Raw genomic sequence first — 6,805 nt, forward strand, 5'->3', positions numbered from 1 at the left:
AGTCTTTGCTCTCACTGAACTCACAGTCTATGGGGAGAAAAACATTAATCAAGTAACAAATATAAAACTACATATACGATATAAAACTGTACTTATAATTCAAAATTGAAAATAAGAAGATGACCAGTACACACCTATTAGAATGGCCAAAAACCAAAACACTGACAATTCCAAATGCTGGTGAGGATGTGGAGCAACAGGGACTTTCATTCATTGCTGGTGGGAATGCAAAATGGTACACACACTTTGGAGTATACTCTTGGATTTTCTCACAATACCGAATATACTTTTACAACAAAATTAAGCAATCACACTCATTGCTATTTATTCAAATTAGTTGAAAACGTATGTCCATGCAAAAACCTGTACATGAATGTCCAAAGCAGCTTTATTCATAATCGCCAACATTTGGAAGCAAACAAGATGTCTTTCAGTAAATAAATAAATAAATAAACTGTGGTACGTCTAGATACTAGAATACCATTAGGTGCTAAAAATAGAAATAAACTATCAAGCTATGAAAAGACATGAAGTAACCCTAAATGCATATTACTAAGTAAAAGAAACCAATCTGAAAAGGCAAAATGATGCAAATAAGTAAAAAGATCAGTGATTGCCAAGAGTTAGGAGGGAGGGAGGAGTAAGCAGAGCACAGAGAAATTTTACCGCCATGAAACTACTCTATATGATACCAGCTAGTGCTCGACTTATGACCACGGTTGGGTCTGGCAGACCGGTCATAACACCATTTGGTCGTAAGTTGAGTAAGCTATATGTACAGTTGAAATGGTGCACGCAGAGATGGTAGTGCTGCTGGAAGCTGGTCCACACTGTCGTATGCCCAGCTGGGCAAAGCTGGCGCTGCCAGACGCGGAGCAGTCGTGGCTAGCGATTGTGGTCATAAAGTCGAATGGTCGTAAGTTGCATAGGTCGTAAGTCGATCAATACCTGTAATATAGGGTGGATACGGGCCATTATACATTTGTTCAAACCCATTCAATGTACAACACCAAGCATGAACCCTAATGCAAATTACAGACTTTGGTGAGGATGTGTCACTGTGGGTTCATTGATTCTAACATATGTACCACTCAGGTGTGAGATGTCAATAGTGGGGAAGACTGTGAATGTGTGGGGGTGAAGGATATGTGAAAATTCGCTGCATTTTCTGCTCAATTTTGCTGTGAACCTAAAATTGCTCTAAAAAATCAGTTTAAAAATAATAACTATTATTACAGATGTTAATTGTAGATCAAGAATGTAAAACTTCAGCCTCTCTGAAGTAGATTTTGCCTAGGAAAAGTATTTTCTAGTACTTTGTGCTCTCGAAATTGGAAGTGGGAAAATGAAGATTTGGGGAAATACGCTAGACAAAGGACCTACGACACTATCTCCAGTGCTCCATCCCCTCCGCTGCCACAGTGGTAAGCTCAGTTGGAAGTTAGAGGTTTCTATGTATTGAGTGCCACCTCCTCCTGCCAGGCTCTTGTCTGTACTTGCTTCCCTTCCTGTTGGCACATACTCTCAGTAGTTAGAACACAGGGTGTGGTGAGCTTGTGTTTGTTCTTGGCTCTATGCAATTCTAAAGAGCAGAATTGACTTCAGAGTAGAAAAGCTGAGGTCAGCATTGCACACAGATGCTGCCTGCCTCCTTCTCTGATTCCTACAAAGTATGTTCCCCCAGTGCTGGGGAATAGAATCTTTCTTCCAAACTTTTCTCCTTTTTTGAGTTAAACTAAGAGATTATGTTCACCATTCATGGAGGTTACTCTGGCTGGGAAATAGCACATAAGTATCTGAAGACATTCTCTGGCTTTGCTTATAAAAAGAGAATTAATTGCCCTCTTCTCATAAACTAGATGAATATTGTTGAAATCATCTCAAGGTACTTTCAGTAAAAGTAAAAGTTTTCAGCTTTCAATTATCTGCTGGTAGCTCATCTGCAGCATTTCAATGTCAGATTAAATTTAAAGAAAGATGAACAGCTGGACAAGAGAGCAAGATTTGCATCATGATGCACAGCCACACTTCTAGCAGTGTGGCTCTGGTTAAGTGATTCACAATCACGAATCAGGCTTTCTTATCTGTAAAGGAGGAAATGCCATGAGGTTTTTTGTTGTTGTTGATTCTTTTTTTTAGCAGAGTCTCGCTCTGTCGCCCAAGCTGGAGTGCAGTGGTGCAATCTTGGCTCACAGCAACTTCCACCTCCCAGAGTGCAAGCAATTATCCTGGCTTAGCCTCCCCAGTAGCTGGGATTACAGGCATGGACCACAATGCCTGGCTTTTTTTTTTTTTTTTTTTTTTTTTAGTAGGACAGGGTTTCACCATGTTGGTCAGGCTGGTCTCAAACTCTTGACCTCAAATGATCCACCCACCTCGGCCTTTCAAAGTGCTAGGATTACAGGCGTGAGCCACTGCACACGGCCTGCCCTGTCTATCTCATACTCTGAGAACACATCCAGTTCATGGTCTGGCCCACAGGAAAGGCTCACTAAATGAAGAGCTCTTGCAATTCTTTTAGGTTCCACCTTCTGCACCAAATCCTAGTCAAAACTATGCTCTAGTAAGAATTCATTTTTGATATTATGAAGTGATAAATGCTCAGAATTTCTTTTTTTTATTGAGACAGGGTTTCGTTCTTATTGCCCAGGCTCGAGTGCAATGGCGCCATCTCGGCTCACTGCAACTCTGCCTCCCAGGTTGAAGTGATTCTCTTGCCTCAGCCTCCCGAGTAGCTGGGATTAAAGGCACATGCCACTGTGCCCAGCTAATTTTGTATTTTTAGTAGAGATGGGGTTTCTCCATGTTGGTTAGGCTGGTCTCGAACTCTCAACTTCAGGTGATCCACCCCCACCTCCGACTCCCAAAGTGCTGGGATTACAGGTGTGAGCCACCACACCCAACCAATGCTCAGAATTTTTAAGGTGCAGAGAGAATAATAAATGACTTACCTAGTTGATAGTCTTTCACAGGAAAGTGATCTCCTAGGGGTTAGGTGGGCTTTTCCTGGGTAATTATATAACAAAGACTAGAATCCAGTGCTTCTGTTTACAGGCCTCTTCTGCAGTGACATACCACTTACCAACTCAGTAGCTTCTCTCTCTGTCCAGAGGCACCCAGGAAACTTCCTTAATACAGTAGTGTTCTCCATATCTGAGGTTTTGCTTTCTGTGGTGTCAGCTGCCCTCAGTAAACTATGGTCCAAAAATATTAAGTGGAAAATTCTAGAATAAGCAATGTATAAGTTTTAACTGGTCTGTTCTCCTGAGTAGCATGTTAAAAATCTTTCAAGTCTTTCATTGTCCCACTGTGTCTCTGCCCAGAAGTGAATCATCTCTCTGTCCAGTGTATTTCCACTGTATAGGCTACCTGCCCGTTAGATACTCAAAAGCCCTCTTGAGTGTCAGAGCGATTGTCCCAGTATTGCAGAGCTTGTGTTCAAGTAACCCTTATTTTGCTGAATAATGGCCCCTAGTGCAAGAGTAGTGAGGCGGGCATATTGTCATTATTTTATTTTATAATTAGTTATTGCTGTTAATGTTACTGTACCTAATTTATAAATTAAACTTTAGCAGGGCATGTAAGTATAGGTAAAAACATACTGTATATAAGGTTTGGTGCTATCTGTGGGTTCAAGCATCCACCAGGGGCCTTGAAATGTATCCCCTGCAGGTAAGACAACACTACTGAATATGCCACAATTGTCTCTAAAATTACTGTTTGGTTATGCTTGGCAGGGACAGAGTGCCCTGTATCACAGCACATGCCAGCACCATTGACATCCCCCACCAGCACTGAGCTCCACACTGTACCTTCTACAAAGTCACAGCCTTGAATTAGGTAACACAGTCTCAGATTTCCGTGGTAAGCAAACCCCTATCAGCTGGGAGATATTCCCACTATTCTTTCTGCAAAAAGCCACAAAATAGGGAAGGGGAAATAGGGAAGGGGCAGGGGAAATGCTGGGTATAGAACTGGGTTATTTTCATTGTGACATGATAATGAAGCACAAAGACTGGGGAGTCTCCTTCCAGGTCACTGAGGGATGTAGGACTGGAGGAGCCACACCCCTAGTCTCACAACCGAAAATAAATTTCAGCACTGGCAAGGAACCCAGAAGGCTGACCCTCTGGAGCAGTGGTTTGCTATCCTGAGAGTTGGGCAAATGTGCCTAAGAAGCCACCAAAGGAGGAAAGTGGCTGAGCAGCCTCTGAGCCCCAACCCCCCTCCGCCACGCTCCCTGAGCAGTTCCACTTTTATCTATCCTATTTACTGCTATTCCGTTTAAAACTTCATTTGAATAAAGACTTTTGCTGCCATATATGCATGCCCACACACTTTCACACATATATCTGTTTGCTAGACCTTTTCTTTTTTTACAGCTTACCTTATTTTTCTACTAGAAAAAATATGCAAAACACAAGGGTCATGTTTGGCTTAATTTATATCCTATGAGTTCAAAGACAGCTGGTGTGCCCTGGCTGAGAGGAGAAGGAGAGAGTATCTGGAGAAGTCTACAGCTCTTAGAGAATGACCGGCTTCTACGGATAATTTTATACATCACCATTACAAGCACTATACCTTTCTAAGCCTTCTGAATCTCTGTAACTCACTTTTCTTCTAGAAGTTGAATCTTAAAACAACACTTCCCAATACCTTCTCCAAATTGATCAAGGATGCCCATCCCCCAGTTAGCCTGGCTATACCCTGACATATTTGTTCTTTGAAGCTTGGGTGTGGGATGGCCTTCAAAAGGAGCATCTTGTCATTCACAAACAGTTAAATTACTTCTGAGGACAAGAAAAGGGAATAATGCTGCATGATGATCTATAAGTTCCTGATTCTTGGCTCATAGCTGGCAGCCCTGTGGTGACAGATGGGAGAGGATAGAGAGGTACAGTCCAGGTGGGATTGGGGATGTGCCTGGGAGATATCATAGCCATTGCAGTCAACACAGGACATAGCAGTGTTTCCTGAGAGATTTCTCACTCTGCTTTTTTTGAGTTGGAGCAGGACGACAAGAAAGCCCATCTGCTCTGGGCTACGGTGTCATCCAGCCTTGGTGGCTTCTCACTATCCATATCCATCTGAGCTCCAAGAAGATGAAACCTAAACAAGAGAGTCACAGCCTCATGCTGAAATCAAGAGTCTGCTGCACAAGGAGACCACTGCTTGTACATCCTCCTGGGGCCTGCCTGTCTCTCAACCACCGAGTGAGTTAAGGTTGCGATATTTCCTATGTAGCTGACAGACCTGGGCCAGTCTAACAGCTTTTGAGCTCAGACTCCAAATCTGAAAAATCAGGAGTATTGGCTAGGTGTTTTCTAAGGAACATACTGAGCATAATAACTAATATTTATATTATACTTTAAACTTTATAAAACTTTTCCACACAGTTTCTCGTTTGCTCCTCATTTAGTTGTAAAGTAGAAACCATCCCCCATGGCACAGATGAAAAACCTAAGACTCAAAGATGCCAAACGACTTTCACAAAGTGTGCCTGTGAATGCCTTTGTTTCCAACATTCTGTTATTTATTTCCATTACATCATACTCTCAGCTCTCAGATTTCATAATTCAGTATTTTTCTTCTGGAGATGTATCTCTCTCTCTCTCTCTCTCTCTCTCTCTCTATATATATATATATATATATATATATATCTCCATCCAAAGTACAGCAACTTCAAAGACTGAAGGAACATCAGCCCACACAGATGAGAAAGAACCAGCACAAGAACTCTGGCAACTCAAAATGCCAGAATGCCTTCTTGCCTCCAACCAACCACACTAGTTCCCCAGCAATGGCTCTTAACCAGACCAAAATGGATGAAATGACAGAAAGAAACAGAATTTATATATATACAGTTACATATATTTATATATAATTACAGCTATTAAAAAAACATATTTAATTATAGTTACAATAATCAACCATAATTCTGCCTTATCTTTGGGGCTTAATCCAATGTGATACAGATTGGAAAGTTTGCATCCATGGTAGCCGCATGCTGGTACCATTGTCCCAGATGCCATACCGTCAAACAGTTTGGTTTTTACGTAATCTGTGATATATTACGCATACTTGAATTAGGCCCTAGTAATGATATGGGCTCTTGACAATATATACCCAATTTCTGAAACCCAGATTTTATTTCATATTTAATATGAGTAGTATTTTTTGATTTTTATTTTAGTTTTGGGGGTACGTATGGAGTTTTGTTACATAGATAAACACATGTCACAGGGGTTTGTTGTGCAGGTGATATTATTTCATTACCCAAGTATTTAGCCCAATACCCAATAGTTTTTTTCCTGCTTCCCTCCCTCCTCCCAAACTCCAGCCTCAAGTAGACCCAGGGTCTGTTGTTTCCTTCTTTGTATTCATAAGCTCTTATCATTTAGCTCCCACTTGCAAGTGAGAACATGCAGTATTGTTTTGTCTGTTCCCGCATTAGTTCGTCTAGGATAAAAGCCTCCAGCTCTATCCATGTTCCCACAAAAGATATAATATCATTTTTTATGGCTGCATAGTATTTCATGGTATATGTGTAACACATTTTCTTTATCCAATCTATCATTGATGGGCATTTATGTTGATTCCATGTCATTGCTCTTATGAATAATGCTGCAATGACCCTGTGTGTGTGTGCATCTTGGCGGTAGAATGATGTATATTCCCCTGGGTATATATCCAGTAATGAGATGCTGGGTCGAACGGGAATTCTGGTTTTAGCTCTTTGAGGAATTGCCATACTGCTTTCCACAATGGTTGAACTAATTTACTCTCCCACCAACAGCATATAAGC

Source organism: Cebus imitator, unplaced genomic scaffold (genome assembly GCF_001604975.1).
Source record: "Cebus imitator isolate Cc_AM_T3 unplaced genomic scaffold, Cebus_imitator-1.0 Scaffold256, whole genome shotgun sequence".
NCBI lineage: Eukaryota > Metazoa > Chordata > Mammalia > Primates > Cebidae > Cebus > Cebus imitator.